Source organism: Crotalus tigris, unplaced genomic scaffold (assembly GCF_016545835.1).
Source record: "Crotalus tigris isolate CLP2741 ecotype Arizona unplaced genomic scaffold, ASM1654583v1 scf7180000023602.573895, whole genome shotgun sequence".
Taxonomy (NCBI): Eukaryota; Metazoa; Chordata; class Lepidosauria; order Squamata; family Viperidae; genus Crotalus; species Crotalus tigris.
The window spans coordinates 42,708-58,144 of record NW_024100071.1 but is presented as its reverse complement, the minus strand read 5'-3'; positions in this window follow the sequence as shown (position 1 = coordinate 58,144).

Below are 15,437 nucleotides of genomic sequence, written 5' to 3'. Positions count from 1 at the left end.
ACATGGCCCATTGGGTGGGCATGGCCCACCGAATGGGTGGTGTGGCTCACTGGGTGGCATTGCCGGGGTGGGCATGGCCTACTGGGTGGGCATGGCCAGCTTAACGTCACTCGCATCAGGGGCACCTATGCAGGCCTGGGGTGGATCTGAAGGTCTCTGGTGAAGGGAGGTTGGACTAGGGCAAGTACCAGGGCATGGTCCACTGGAGGAGCCTCACCGTCCCTCTCAGGCTGTGCAGTGAGGGCCCTGGATGATGAAACAAACTGCCTGGAGCCCTGGGAAGTGGAGGTCACATGGCCAGCCTTGCTCTTGAGCTCCCAAGTCACCGAGACCCCACAGCCCTGCCTAGCCCAGCCACACTTCCCCAAGGGGTGCCCAGGTGCGCTTAACTCCTCCTCGAGGTTGCTGCTGCTCTGCTCTCTTTGGCCAGGTTGCTCATGGAGGGTGCAGGAGGGCAGAGGGAGGCCCATTCCCTCTCCATGTGAGGAGACCTGGCTTTGTAATCAAAGCATCCTCAGCAATAGGATTGGAGACCACCAAGGGATGGCAAAAGAGCAACAGTGCTGCTGATGGCCAAGTGCTAAGGCAGGATTTCCCTCAGGCCCTCCCTCCCTCCCTTCCTTCTCTCTCTCCCTCCCTCTGTGCCCAGGAAGGGAAGAGAGGAGGGGAAGAGGTTGGCAGCACTTCTCTCAAAGAATAAGAGTTGGAAGATATCTTTGAGGTCTTCCAATCCAACCCCCTGCTCAAGCAAGGGACCTATATCATTCCAGACAATGGAATATCCAATCTCTTCTTAAAAGCCTCCAGTGATGGAGTATCCACAACTTCTGAAGGCAAGCCTTTTCACTGGTTAGTTGTTTTTGCACTCCTTACTTCTAGGCTGGTTTTCTTCTTGATTAGTTTCCATCTATTATTTGCCTTCTGAAGCTTTGGAAAATAGGTTGACCCCCCTTCTTCTCTGTGGCAGCCCATCAAATATTGGAACACTGCTATCATGTCACCACTCCTAGTCCTTTTCACTAAGGTAGACATACCCAATTCCCACAAACATTTGTCATATGTTTTAGCCTCCAGCCCCCTAATCATCTTTGTTTATCTTCCATTTAGACCAGATGGTCCCCCTGGTTTGGTTCATAGAACAGTGGCCATGAGCAGACCCTTCTCAGAGGCAGCACCCCAATTATAGAACTTTCTCCCAAGGAAAATATGAACAGTGCATCCTTTACCCATTTAGAGGCAACTCCAAACACACTGTTCAGCCAAGCATATGTAGAACAATAACACATTTTATGGTCAAACAGCACTAAGTAATTTACTACTACTATTTTTCTTTCTTAAAATGCACACTTTTAATATTGTTCTAAGCAGTGCTGGTGATACTTTACAATAGCTGTCTTTGATGGTTTTCTTGTAAACCATCCTGGATTTTTCCAAAACATTTAATTTCAAATTAATAAATTAGGTGTCATGGTTCCGACAGATGAAATTCTTCAAAGAACTTTGAAATATTGTTTACCTTAAAGAATCTTTATTCGAGAAGCATAACATCGGCACTAACATAATCAAAGCCAAAAACTGAATCCCCCCCTTGAACACATAATATCAAAGCACAATTCCCTCCTCCAATTAATAGTCATAAATCACATCTCCCAGTTAGTTTAAAGCATGGGCTTTCCCTCCAGCTCTCCAGCGCACCAATTCTTATCATCTCTTATTTCAACAACCTTGATTCTCTCGCTAGGTTCAGTATTATTATGTTTAGCTGAACTCTCATGCACATCCCCCCTCCCCAGCATCATCTAACTCTAAAAGTGAAAAGAAGAAAATGGCTATATCTCCATCTGTTGTCAAAGCAAAAAACATCTGATGTTAGCAGCGTTTATTTATTTATTTATTTATGAGACTTATATACCGCTTTAAGTGCAAGCACTCTCTAAGCGGTGTACACCAGTAAGCAATGTATATATATATTTACATTGCCCCCAACAATCTGGGTCCTCATTTTACCTACCCCGGAAGGATGGAAGGCTGAGTCAACCTTGAGCCGGTGAGATTTGAACCGCTGACCTGCTGAACACAGTCAGCTAAAGTGGCCTGCAGTACTGCACTCTAACTGCTGTGCCATCTCGGCGTTGACATTAGGCAGAAGAAACAAATGTTTAAATACATCTAAATCCCACAGACCTACTGCCTCCTAGGCACATACTGCAGAGAAAATAAGGCATTGCATTTCTAGCCAGCATAGCCACAGAATGATGGGAACTGTAGTCCATGACACCCAAAAGACATTAGTTTGGGTAAGGCTGGATTAAATTATAAAAGAGCAGATGAGGGGAAGTAGAAGCGAGAAACACTTTCCACATCTCCGACAAAACAATTGGGGGAGGGAGTTAACTGGTCCTTTTAATTTCAACTCACATCAATTCCTCTTAACTTCCCATTTAATCCAAAGAGTTCTATTATCAGCTGGATTTTAGGGAGAGGAGGCAGCAAGAATAGACTATAAAACCAATCTGCGAGTTTGCTCTCTTGCCTGCCTGCACACCACCTTCCTGATGCAGTACATGGCTCCAAGCCCTCTCCCCAGAAGTCTTTTGCAGATAATTCCATATATTTCTTTTGGGCCTCTCATTTTTCTGAGAATCGCAGTGTGACTAACCTGACCCCCCAAATGGCCTCACCTTTCTGCTGTCCTTCTGCAAACTGCCTGGCATCTAGTCTTGTCATATTGCTTCTCTTCGCTGCCAGTGGCCATGGCTTTCCCATGCAGGGGCAGGGAAAGAGAAGCACTCATAGGCTGTGAGGCTGGACAGTGGGCAATGGAGGTGCTGGTGGTGGTGGCGGTGGTGATCTAAACTTCCTGTTGGCCATACAGAATGTGGTCAATTTTAGATTTGCAGGGCTGCCCTGGAGGAGACTGAAAGAGGGGGCCCAGCCCGCCTGGCCTGTGGGATGAAAGGCAGGGAGATGGGAGTGTGCTGTGGCACAAGCCAAGCTTCAGCCGTCTCCTGGTCACCCTCTCCACCATATGGTAGGGCTGGAGAGGGGAATGTACCACTCATGCCATGCAACTTGTGAGCCTCTGTGACAGCTGGAGAGAAAGGGCGAGGAGGAGAAAGCAGGAAGGGTTTCTCTCTGTGTGTGTGTGTGTGTGAGAGAGAAAGTGTGTGTGTGTGTGTGTGTGTGAGAGAGAGAGAGAGAGAGAGAGAGGAAGAGAGAGAGATATCTCCTTTTTGTAAATTTGCTTACTCTGTGCAACAGTCCCCATTTCCCACACTTTTGCTTCCCTGCTGGCTCAATCTCTTGCTCTCACACTCTCATACAAGCTCTCCCTGCTTTGTCCCCTTCTCACTCTTTTCCTCCAGCTGTACCTGAATGGAATGGGAGAAGATTTTAAAAAAGAGAAGGGGGGAGAAAGGGGGAAGCTCCCCCTTTTTGTAACACCTTGGCTTCCTCCTCCTCCTCTTCCCCTCCTGGCATTCTCTCTCTCTCTCTCTCTCTCTCTCTCTCTCTCTCTCTCTCTCTCTCTCTCTCTCTCTATCTATCTCTATCTCTCTCTCTCTCTCTCTATCACACACACACACACACACACACACAGAGAAACTCTTCCTGCTTTCTCCTCCTTCTCGCTCTTTCTCTCCAGCCGCCACAGATGCTCACACATTGCCAGCCACTGGTAGTTCTAGGCTGCAGCTCTATATTTGTTGTGAGTGCTACGTTCTCCTCTTGGGCCCTACCACATGGCAGAGAGGGCAACTGGGAGCTGACTGACAATCAGCATGTGCCACCATGCTCCCATATTCCTGCCTTTCATCCCACAGACCGGGCATGCCCTGGGGTGCTGGGCTTACAGAACACCATGGCCCAAGTGAGGAGAGGCAAGGCCCTGCAAAGTGAGGCTGGGTGTGGTGAGGCGTGGCCTGGCAAAACAGAGCTGGATGAGGAGAGGACCGGACAAGAGTGGCATGGCCAGGTGTGATGAAGTGAGGATGGGACAGGCAGAGTGGGGTGAGGCAAATGAACTGCAACTGCTGCTGCGCACCACCAGCTGCCAAGCACTCACTATTTCCTGTACGTGCACTGGGACGGTGCCCAACTGGATTGGGGTGGATGGTGGTGCATGTGCCCACAGAGAGGGCTGTGAGTCATAAGTTCACCACCACTGTACTAAGACATTTTTTACCAAGAGTATAACTTTACTGAAAATTCCATGTGGGTACAGAAATGGAAAAGTCAATTCTAACATTTTTGTGTGCAAAACAGCATAGGAAAACTTTCACCTTTTCTCTGGTCTTCCACTGTCCATTGTCTAGCCAATTGGTTACACTCACATTGTTTTGGGAACTGTCTCTCCACCTTGGACTTTCCCAGTCGATGACCTTAGGGAACTGAATCTGTCTCAAGCTTCAAGTTGGCACAACTTGCATTTCTTTACCCTCCCCAATACCCCTGTTGCATTCCAATGCCTTCCCCCCCATCCCGTTGCTGATGTCTGGACATGAGCAAGGTTTGCTTATTGAGCCGATCATGACAATAAATTGTGCAATGATTTCTTTATATTTTTTTTTACCAACCAGTTAAGAAAAGTTACAATGATCCAGGAATAAACTAATTTGCACATCTATGGCCAACAGCCATCTTTTGATAAAATGACAAAATGTTATCTGAATATTGAGATCAGTCTAGACTAGGTGCTGTGATTGTTATGTTGAACCAAGGACAGAACAGCTGTGATAAAAATAAAGACTGATCTCCCAACTGAAGATGAAAACCATAGATATTTAAATTGTAAATGTAAAAACATAGATCACATAGTAAGTGAAAGTCATGTCTGTCCTAAAAATATAGTGTCACACAGCTTTTGCTTTGGTATTTATAAAGCATTCCTTTATTACTTGTTTTTCATAATGGGTGACCAGATTATTTCCTGAAACTACTATTTTATACATTGGCACACAGAGATAAATGCCATTCAGTAGAAAACAAATTTATAGGCTTTCTGTTCTTAATAGGGCTATATTGGTGCATCAGCCAAAGCTGTACCAAGGCTGATGGTCCATGGCCTTCATTTACCTATCCATCAGTAACCATGAGTTTAAGAGGGCCTGTAAATCATGGATTTCCTCCTTGAGGAAGAATGTCATCCCTTCAGGTATACAGCTAGAGCTGGCAGAAAACATTTATGCACAAACATTAGCTTGGTCTTGTTAAAGTTTAACTTCAGCCTGTTTTCTAAACTCCAATAGCTTCAAAAAATTAATGCTGAAAATATTACTCTTTCCAGAAGATTTATATACATATTAAATAATAAGGCCAAGATATTTGCACTCAGGGGCAAAACATAAGGAGCACTCATGGGGTGATCTCTCATCTTTCCATATCATCTAGAATTATCCATTTAGTAAGAAGGAGAACCATTGTTTAACACAATGTATTGACCTGCCAATCCTTTCAGGTGGTCTAGAAGTATACTACAGTTAATGCTACTAGAAATGCCCAAAAAGTAACTTCCTGGTTTTGCTTTCAAGAATGTAAATCAACTTTTTTTTTTTTAAAAAAAAAATATGTTTTATTAATTTTTTAACATAATCACCTTAATGTTTGGTAAACAGTGTGTGGTCTGGATTTACATTTAAGAAAAATTCACTAACAGTTAATTTCTATAATCCATAATCCACATAATAACTTTACTTGATTTCCTCTTTTTCCCATAATGTTCTCTTTTACCAACCTTAAGTTAATACAATTCTTGTTGTTCTTGTTTACATTCTAACTGGTTAAGATTTTCTCAAAGTTAATTACATTTAAATATTTCAGTCTATTTTTTCTCATGTAAGCCAACCCAATACTTTTACCTTTCTTAAGGAATAAATAAGACTAAAAAAAGAAAAAAGAAGAATAAGAATAAAAAATAAATAAAAAGATAGTATGCTACTTAAGATCCCTATTTCCTATAAGCTAATACATATTTATTTCCAATTTCTTTTCGTTCTTTTTACCATAATTAAAATATATATTTAATTTTTAAATATTCCATTTAATAAATCTAGTCCTCTATTCTTTTAACTCTTATTCAAAACATTTTTAATCCATTGCAATTTTCTTAAAGTCAATCACCTTTAGATATCTAAAACATTTCCTTTATATAAGCCATTCCAACTCTTTTATATTACTCATATCAAGAAATAAAATAAAAAAAGAAGAAAAAGAAATTACTATGTTACTTGAGGGGCTCTTCCCTCTTAAAGTCAAATTCACATCCATTTTTTTTCTATTTGTTTAACCATATTCAAACAAGTCTTTTTTTAAATATTCTCTCTGATAGGCCCCATTGTCTATTTTCTTAATGTTCACTTTAGCCTTTTTATTTTGCCCAGTATCTTTCTTAATCAACATGTTTGGCTGAGTCAAAGAATCTTTCCATATTCTTGTAGTTGTTACTGTAGATATAAAAGGTAAGTCAAGTATGATATCTTTGTGAGAGGCATTTGCCCATTCATTTTTGTTGAAAATCTTTTTCTTTCTTTTTCTCTCTGCTTCTCTTATCATTTTTTGTTTCTCCAGATCTAGTGTTTTTCCTGGCATCTCTGCAGTCTATTTTGTCCAATCTTTTTTCTTATCCTCAAATTTGTTTTGTGGTGTTAAAGTATAAGTTGTCTTTTCCACATCCAGTATTTCTTATAATTTTTTCCCACTTGGATTAAATCATACTTCTTTGTTTTATTAGGTTCCATCTTTAAGTCTCTATCCTCAAATTTGTATTCAGTTGTTTGTTTTATCTGTTCCTTCTCTGTTGTTGTTTCCTGGAATTTCTTTTGTAAAGTTAAATTGGAGATGAATTGGTTTATATTTTCAAAGTTATTTTGGATTTTTTTTTGTGGTTTGAAATCATTGTTATTTAAATTAGTTGCAACATATCATATGTCTCCTCTTAAAAAGTATTTATTTTTTCTTGATAGGTTCTTTCTATAAATCTCTGATTTTCCATGATGACCAAGAATCCAAATTTTCTTTTCTCTGCAAATAGCTTTGGGGTCAGAGTTAAATAGATACTTGTAATCCAGAAAGTTCCAAAAAGTTTTTTTTTGTTCCCTGAAGTTTGTAAGTCTCACTTTGTCTGCAGCCCAGATTGTTTTCTTTTTTGTCACAGCTGTTCTCTATTGTTAGAGCTTTGAAGGTCACAAGTAGAGATTATTTTTTTCCAGATTTTGCCAAGTCCTGCATGAAAACCATAGCTGTCATAGTCTTCATCCACCACTAGATGTCAGCACTGGTTTATTTTTCAAATTTTCAAAATGATCAAATTGCCTTTAAAATGAGAATCTTAACTATTCAGTAACTTCAAACTTATCCAAATTTAAGTTTTATAGTAATTTCATTTCATTTCAATATGTTTCGGTCCTCCATAAAAGATTTAATTTGCCACTTTACTTAGTAAAAGGGTGGGGCAAAAACACCACTCCTTCACTTTTGGAGGTTTTTTGCTTCTTGGGATTTTTTTTCCTTCAGGAAAGTTGATAAGTAGGATAGAGAAAATTGATGTTCTTACCCAGATTCAAATGTGCTGTTTACAATTAGCTTAAAATAGTGCTTTTGACTTTGGCTGCTTGCAGCTTGGGCTAGACTCTGAAGTTAGATTAGCCTTTCTCCTGTTGATTTCTGGAAGGCTTCTCGGGGACTGATTGGGTCGACTGCCATCTCTCCTTCTCTGCTGCCTCTTTGGGGTGGCTTCTGGCCCATTTAGGGTCCCTAACAGGAAGAAACTCAGCCAAGGGGCACGGAGTCCTGAACCCCTTGACTGCTGCGCTACTGCGCAGGACTGAAAGTGTAGAATGTAAATCAGTTTTACATATTCTGATGTCCTCCAGATAATTTAGGAATATAACTCCAGAATTCCTAACTGCCTAGGAGTTGTTCAAACCCACTTGGTTAGGAAACCAAATTAGGATAGGTATTTAAGAACCAAGAAAGATTTTTAATAGTTTGGTAGAAATAAGCACTAACACAGACATGTCAAATTTGCGACATCACTTGATGTCACGAAACGTATTGGGACTGTTTTGCCATTGCAGGTAATGGGGTGGGCACAGCTTCCAGATGACACTTCTGGCCCATGGGTCAGGAGTTTGACACCCCTGCACTAGCACATTGTAAAAAGAAGTAAAGAAACATGGTAAATAGGAAGAAGTGAAGATTAATTGACTTGCAATATTGAAAAAAGATAATACAATTAATATGGGAATATATAACAAAACTAAATAGCTAAAGTACTAATTACATTCTCTGTTTTAGTTTTGTCTTATTTTTCCATGTTTATTATATTTCTAATTAAAGTTTCAGCATGTTCACTTTTATATATCATGCCATTTTAGTAATGTAATAAACCTTTTTGTTTAAATATAGAAAATAGGCATTGGCATTTAATTATTTTTCATGCTTCAAAGTACAATTCTCAATAGAATTATATGAAACTGAATATTAAAGATTTCACCAATATTTTCAAGTTTTCCTTTATTTAGTAAAAACTTTTCTTCATCAACCATGTGCTTGTGTTTTGCCAACAAAAAGTGTAAAAGAGAAGACTCCATTCATATTAATCTGTGGGGATTCAGCAATTAAATCAATTTGATTAACCAAAGACCCTTTCTGCTGAGTATTTACATACTGTAATTACAAATTGGCAAATAGAGAAAAAGAGTGGGGGATGAGAATGTTGTTCTGATGGTAGTTTGAAAGATGGGAAAAAAAAGAATTTCCTAATTTAATAGGCTGCATTAACAGAGGGATAGAATCAAGATCACGTGAAGTATTAATACCACTCTTCAATGCCTTGGTAAGGCCACACTTGGAATACTGCATCCAGTTTTGGTCACCACGATGTAAAAAAGATATTGAGACTCTAGAAAGAGTACAGAGAAGAGCAACAAAGATGATTAGGGGACTGGAGGCTAAAAGATATAAGGAACGGTTGCTAGAATTGGGTATGTCTAGTTTAACGAAGAGAAGGAGAAGGGGGGACATGATAGCAGTATTCCAATATCTCAGGGGCTGCCATAAAGAAGAGGGAATTAAGCTATTTTCCAAAGCACCTGAAGGCAGGACAAGAAGCAACGGGTGGAAACTAATCAAGGAGAGAAGCAACCTAGAACTAAGGAGAAACTTCCTGACAGTGAGAACAATTAATCAGTGGAACAGCCTGCCTCCAGAAGCAGTAAATGCTCCAACACTGGAAGTTTTTAAGAAGAGACTGGACAGCCATTTGTCCAAAATGGTGTAGGGTTTCCTGCCTGAGCAGGGGGTTGGACTAGATGACCTCCAAGGTCCCTTCCAACTTTACTACTATTACTAATATACTTAACCAAAAGAAACAGGTTTTCATAGAACAGCCCTAACTATTTCCCTATTTGTATTGTTTTTTCTTGACTATAAACTTTCACACTACAAGAAATATTTGAATCATAAATTAAAAAATGGAATTGTCCACATCCTACAAAAGTCCCAACTATCATAGAACTTCAATATCTAGTTATACAGGGAACATTTATAGTGCTTTAGATGAACCATTATATTCACCTCCTGAATAGGCATTTCAATATGTTTTGCAGCCAAATCTTCTGATATGAAACCTATGCTTGAATTAGAACAGCCTAATCAGTTCTGCTTCAGATGTTCAATATTGTTGAGCCAATGTAAAGGAGCAGATAATTTGCTCAGTTTGGTATTAAAGTAAAATACAAAATAGCTGATACCCTGGAATAAAATGATGGCAATAATCCATTGAGATATTGTCAGATATATTGTCAGAGCTTAGATTAGTCAAGATTTCAAATATTTATCAAACTCTCCTCAAAAGTCTTCAAGCTGTTGGGTTACTTTTTAACAATAATTATTTCCGTTTCAGGATAGTGTGTTTACCTCCATTCAGTAGATGGGTGGGATAAGAAATATACAAGCTATTTCTCCGGTGATGGCAAAGTGGAAAATTTTAACTTACAAAATATACCTTTTGTTAAAAAGATAAAAATTACATCATTAAAATTAGCCATTTTTGTCACTTTGGCACTAATTCAGGATGCTCTGACACCACAGTATAAGATTTTGGAATTACCTGCAGCTGTTGGATGGTGAGTTGCAGTTCCATCTTAAATTAAGTACAATTTTTCAACATCTAGTGAGTGCATTTTAAAATTCATTTAAACTCAATTTAAATAAATGACAAGTTTGTAAATCTGAAAATATTCAATGCAGCTGTTTTTCATTTGAAGTAAATTTGTGCAAAAGAAATTTCTGGCATATTGTGCCTTCACATTTCAAAACAATTGAAGATGAAAATGGATGTGGAATTTTCAAAAGTTATAATTTATAGTTCATTTTTGAGAGTCAAACATCATGTTAAATAAAAGTCATGCACTGATTTTGTTAGATTTTATCTTGTTATGTGGCAAGTTTGAATGCATAGGATATATTTAAATTTATTTCCATCTGTTGGTTTTGAAAATTTAAATCTCCATGGGCATGGGATTTGAAAAGAGAAGAAAATTTAAAAAAAAACCTATTGTGCCAGATTTACCAAATACAATATGTTAATTGTGTTTACGGTAAATACAATTAAAAACAGAATGTTGTCAAAACACACAGTTACAACAAATAAGAAAATAAGAATCTCCCAAACAATATATTTGTAAAGCTTTTAAACATCTACAGGGATGATTTCTAAGACACAACAAGACAGAGATATCCAATACATGTAGAGCATGATAAAATTACTAAGCTATATTTTTTCTGATGGTGGCACAGTGGTTAGAATGAAGTATTGCAGACAAACTCTGCCCATAGCCAGGAGTTTGATCCTAATGGTGCTCAAGTTGATTCAGCCTTCCATCCTTCCAAGGTTGGTAAAATGAGAACCCAGATTGTTGGGGGACAATATGCTGACATTGCAAACTGCACAGAGAGTGCTGTAAAGCAGGGCTTTTCAACTAGTGGTATGTGTACCACTTGTGGTACATTAACAAGTGGCAGGTGGTATGCAGCCCTGTCTAGCCAATGTAGTGGGGGAGGGAAAGAGCCAGCCCAGGCAAGGACTTACTGTGAGAGAGTCCTCTGGAGCTGCAGAGTGGGTGAGCAAGGAAAGGCTCCAGTCTTACTTCTGGCTCACCCTGCCCCATGAGAAAGGAGGGGGGGCAGAGACAGGAGAGGCTATAAAAGGAGGCAGTTTGGGCGGGAGAGAGAGAGAAAAGCAGCAGCCTTGGGAGGAGGCAGAGTCGAAGGAGGAGGGTGGGGGGAGAGAAGAGGAAATCAAGCAGACCAGCCATAAGCCGATCTACAACTGCTGTGGCAGCCACCTGTACTGGCAGCAGCAAACAGGCAAGAAATGCAGTGAGGGAGGGGTCACCTTCCAAGAGGAATGAAAAAAAGCAGCATCGGCTGGAGGTGAGGCATGGAGGAGGGAGGGAGATGGAGAGTGGAAGGATTCTTATGTGCTTTTGAAGTTCTGGGATTTGTGCAATGTGGGCTTTATGTTCTTAAGGAGTGTTTGACAATTTCTATTTGGCTGATGTCTCCTGTTAGCTTCTATTGCTCAGCTATTGTTAGCTGTAAGTTTTGCTACAAGGGATTTTGAAATATTTTTCTCCTGAATGGATTTTGCCTGTAGCATTCTTTTACTTATGAATGAAGCCATTTGGGGAGGCTGCCTTAGCCGGCAGCCAATACTTACTACATTTTTTTTTTCTTCCTTAAGTGGGCTACTCTCCTTAACTTTCCTTTCTAGCCAGTACCTAATTCTTAAAGGGGAATGTGCCTATTTAAGCTAGTTCACTCAGCAGTTTGTCTTTTCTGTCTCTGGAGGCTTTTCCTTGTTTTATGAATATATGGAAGAGAGAAAATATTGGGGGGGGGTCAAATTCTTCCTTCAGAAGGAGGTGGGCATTAGAAGGAGGGAGGGAGGGAAGGAGGGAGGAAGGGAAATCCCGCCTTAGCACTTGGCCATCAGCAGCCCTGCAACTGACTTTGCTTGTCAAAAGGTTGCAAAAGGGGATCACATGACCCTGGGACACTGTGACCATCATAAATATGAATCAGTTGCCAAGCATCCAAATATAAATCCTATAACCCTGGGCATGCTGCAATGGTCATAAGTGTGAAAAATAGTCATAAGTCATTTCAGTGCAATTGCAACTTTGAACAGGATTTTTTTTTTTTTTTGGTCATCAGGTTTTTGACACTTTGCTAGGTAGTACTCGAATATTGCCATATCCTAAAAGTGGTACAATCGGTGAAAAGGTTGAAAAGCTCTGCTGTAAAGCACTATGGGTCAGTTTATAAATCTAAGTGCTATTACTATTACTATCTCTCTCGAAAGGAAATTTCATAATTGTCACTGAGAAGACCAATTAATGCTAAAACCTTCTCTTTTTCTTTCAGCACCTTTTAGATATCCCCACTGAACTGTTTAAAACTGTTTAAAACTACAGTATACATTTAATTAAACATTAACTTGAAATTAACAATATCCATGGAAAACTGGCATCAACTACACAATCAGGCCCTTTCCAAACACTCTGCTCATTACAAGTCTGTGGAAGGCCACCAGTGAGTCTGTCTTGCTTAGAGAGTAAAGCTGTTCCAAAAGCAGGAGATTCCCACAGATATTGTCACTTTTCTAATTCCTCCTGTTGCTTTTACATGATAGGTGAAGATTTTCTGCATGCATTTTCCATTCAGCTGAATTGTCCTTGCAGATTATGAAAGATATTCTTGCTACCTGAACCATACAAGACTTTATGGCAAAAAAAAACAACAACCCCAGAATCTTGAATTGGGCGAGCTATGATTCACAAGGGCAAGTCTATGTAAAGCAAATTGCAGTAATCCAACTCATGAGATAATGTGGCCATAAGTGATCTTTTTCAGTTATCCCAATTTCACTAATTCTGCATCTGGTGCCGCAACCAGAGCTGACCATGGCTTTGAATTAATATTAACATACATAGCATTGTTTTTGTGGTATGAATCACCATGAAGGGCTGACATCAATCTTGCAAAATTGAATGAGCTTCCACCACTCTTTATTTCTGTAGGAAGAAAATTGTCCGAGCAGTTTAGTCTTATTACATTCTTGCCCTGGACTCAAGCCCCTTTTATCTGATCATTCCTTTGCTAGTAGCTTTCCCTCCTATTCCTCAATGGATTTCTTCTGTCTTCTACACTCTTGCACTTAAAAAACTGACTGGTCTCGATTATCTATTACTTCCATTGCTTTTTGCAGTTGTTACTCTATCATTATCTCTACAACCTTCCTCCAAAAGGAAATATTGGATATTGGACAATAATTTACTCAATCCTTACTCAAAAGATCCATGTAAAATTTTTATAGCAGGGAGAAACCAACAATGCTGGCACTATTATTTTTTTGGAGAGACATTAAGAATGGCCTGGGATGAAATCCACATGTGGCAAACTATTAAAAAAAAGTGTCCAATCTTGAGATCCACATGTCATTACACCAGTTAGAGAATCAAATTCATTATTCAGTGTTTCTCAACCTTGACAATTTTAAGGTTGAGAAACACTATTTCTGTCACTAACAGAAGAGACAGAAACATGGCACATTTTGCTTGCTCAAAGATCAGCTCCCTCTTATAAAATGTAATGAAGATTTTTATTGCCTTCTGCAAATAGATAGTTCTACTAGCCTCTTTGCTTCCATTCAGGTATTGGGGAGTGAACGGATAGCTTATGGATAGCTTATGCTAATACTGCAATGATATTATTTATTATGAATCAGCAATAACACTATTAGAATTGTAAGGAGCTAAACACTTTGACTATGTATGAAGGTATAGTCATCACATGTAAAGTAGGTCCTAAAAAGAACATTATCTGCATCACCAGGTACAGGTGACAAGCAACAGGGAAAAAGCAGAACTATTTAACTCATTTTTTGTATCTGTCTTTACACAAAGAGAAAAACCTATCCAAAACCTATCAAAAACAGTACGTGAGCACCTATCCAGCCTAGATGAGTTCAGATCACCAGGACTAGATGGATTACACCCCAAGGTTCTCAAGGAACTGGCAGATGTGATATCGGAGCCACTGAACTATACTTTTCAAAGAACCTGGACCACTGGGGAACTACCAGAGGACTGGAAGAGAGCTGATGTAGTCCCCACCTTTAAAAAAGGGAAAAAATAGATCCAGGAAATTACAAACCTATCAGTCTGATCTCAATACCTGGGAAGATTCTGGAAAAGATAATCAAACAACAAATCAGTGAACACCTAGATGCAAACAAAGACATTACTAAAAACCAACATGGGTTTGTGAAAAACAGATCGTGCCAGACAAACCTTACTGCATTCTTTGACCAAGTGACAAAATTAGTGGGCCAGAGGAATGCTGTGGATATAATTTACTTGGACTTCAGTAAGGCATTTGATAAAATAGATCACAACCTACCACTTGATAAGATTAAAAAATGTGGGTTAGACAGCATCACCACCAGATGGATTTATAGCTGGCTGACCGGCCATACTCAGCATGTGGTCCTCAATGGAACCGCATCTACATGGAGGAAAGTGTGTAGTGGAGTGCCTCAGGGCTCTGTTCTGGGCCCAGTGCTCTTCAACATCTTCATCAATGATTTGGACAAGGGGTTAGATGGGGAAGTCATCAAATTTGCAGACAATACCAAGCTGTCAGGAATAGCCAACACTCCAGAAGACAAGCTTAAGATACAGGAGGATCTAGACAGACTTGAACACTGGCGCTATCTAACAAAATGAAATTCAATGGTGAAAAAAGTAAGGTTCTACATTTAGGCAAGAAAAATCAAATGTACAAGTATAGTATAGGTGGAACCTTGTTCAATAGTAGTAACTGTGAGAGGGATCTTGGAGTCCTAGTGGACAATCACTTAAATATCACCCAGCAGTATGCTGCAGCTGCCAAAAAAGCCAACACAGGGCTAGGCTGCATTAACAGAGGGATAGAATCAAGATCACATGAAATATTAATACCACTTTACAATGCCTTGGTAAGGCCACACTTGGAATATTACATCCAGTTTTGGTCACTATGATGTAAAAAAGATATTGAGACTCTAAAAAGAGTACAGAGAAGAGCAACAAAGATCATTAGGGGACTGGACGCTAAAACATAGAAGGAATGGTTGCTGGAATTGGGTGTGTCTAATTTAATGAAAAAAAGGACTAGGGGTGACATGATAGCAGTATTCCAATATCTCAGGGGTTGCCACAAAGAAGGGGGAGTCCAAAGTGCCTGAAGGCAGGACAAGAAGCAATGGATGGAAACTAATCAAGGAGAGAATCAACCTAGAACTAAGGAGAAACTTCCTGACAGTTAGAACAATTAACCAGTGGAACAACCTGCATCCAGAAGCGGTGAACGCTCCAACACTGGAAGTTTTTAAG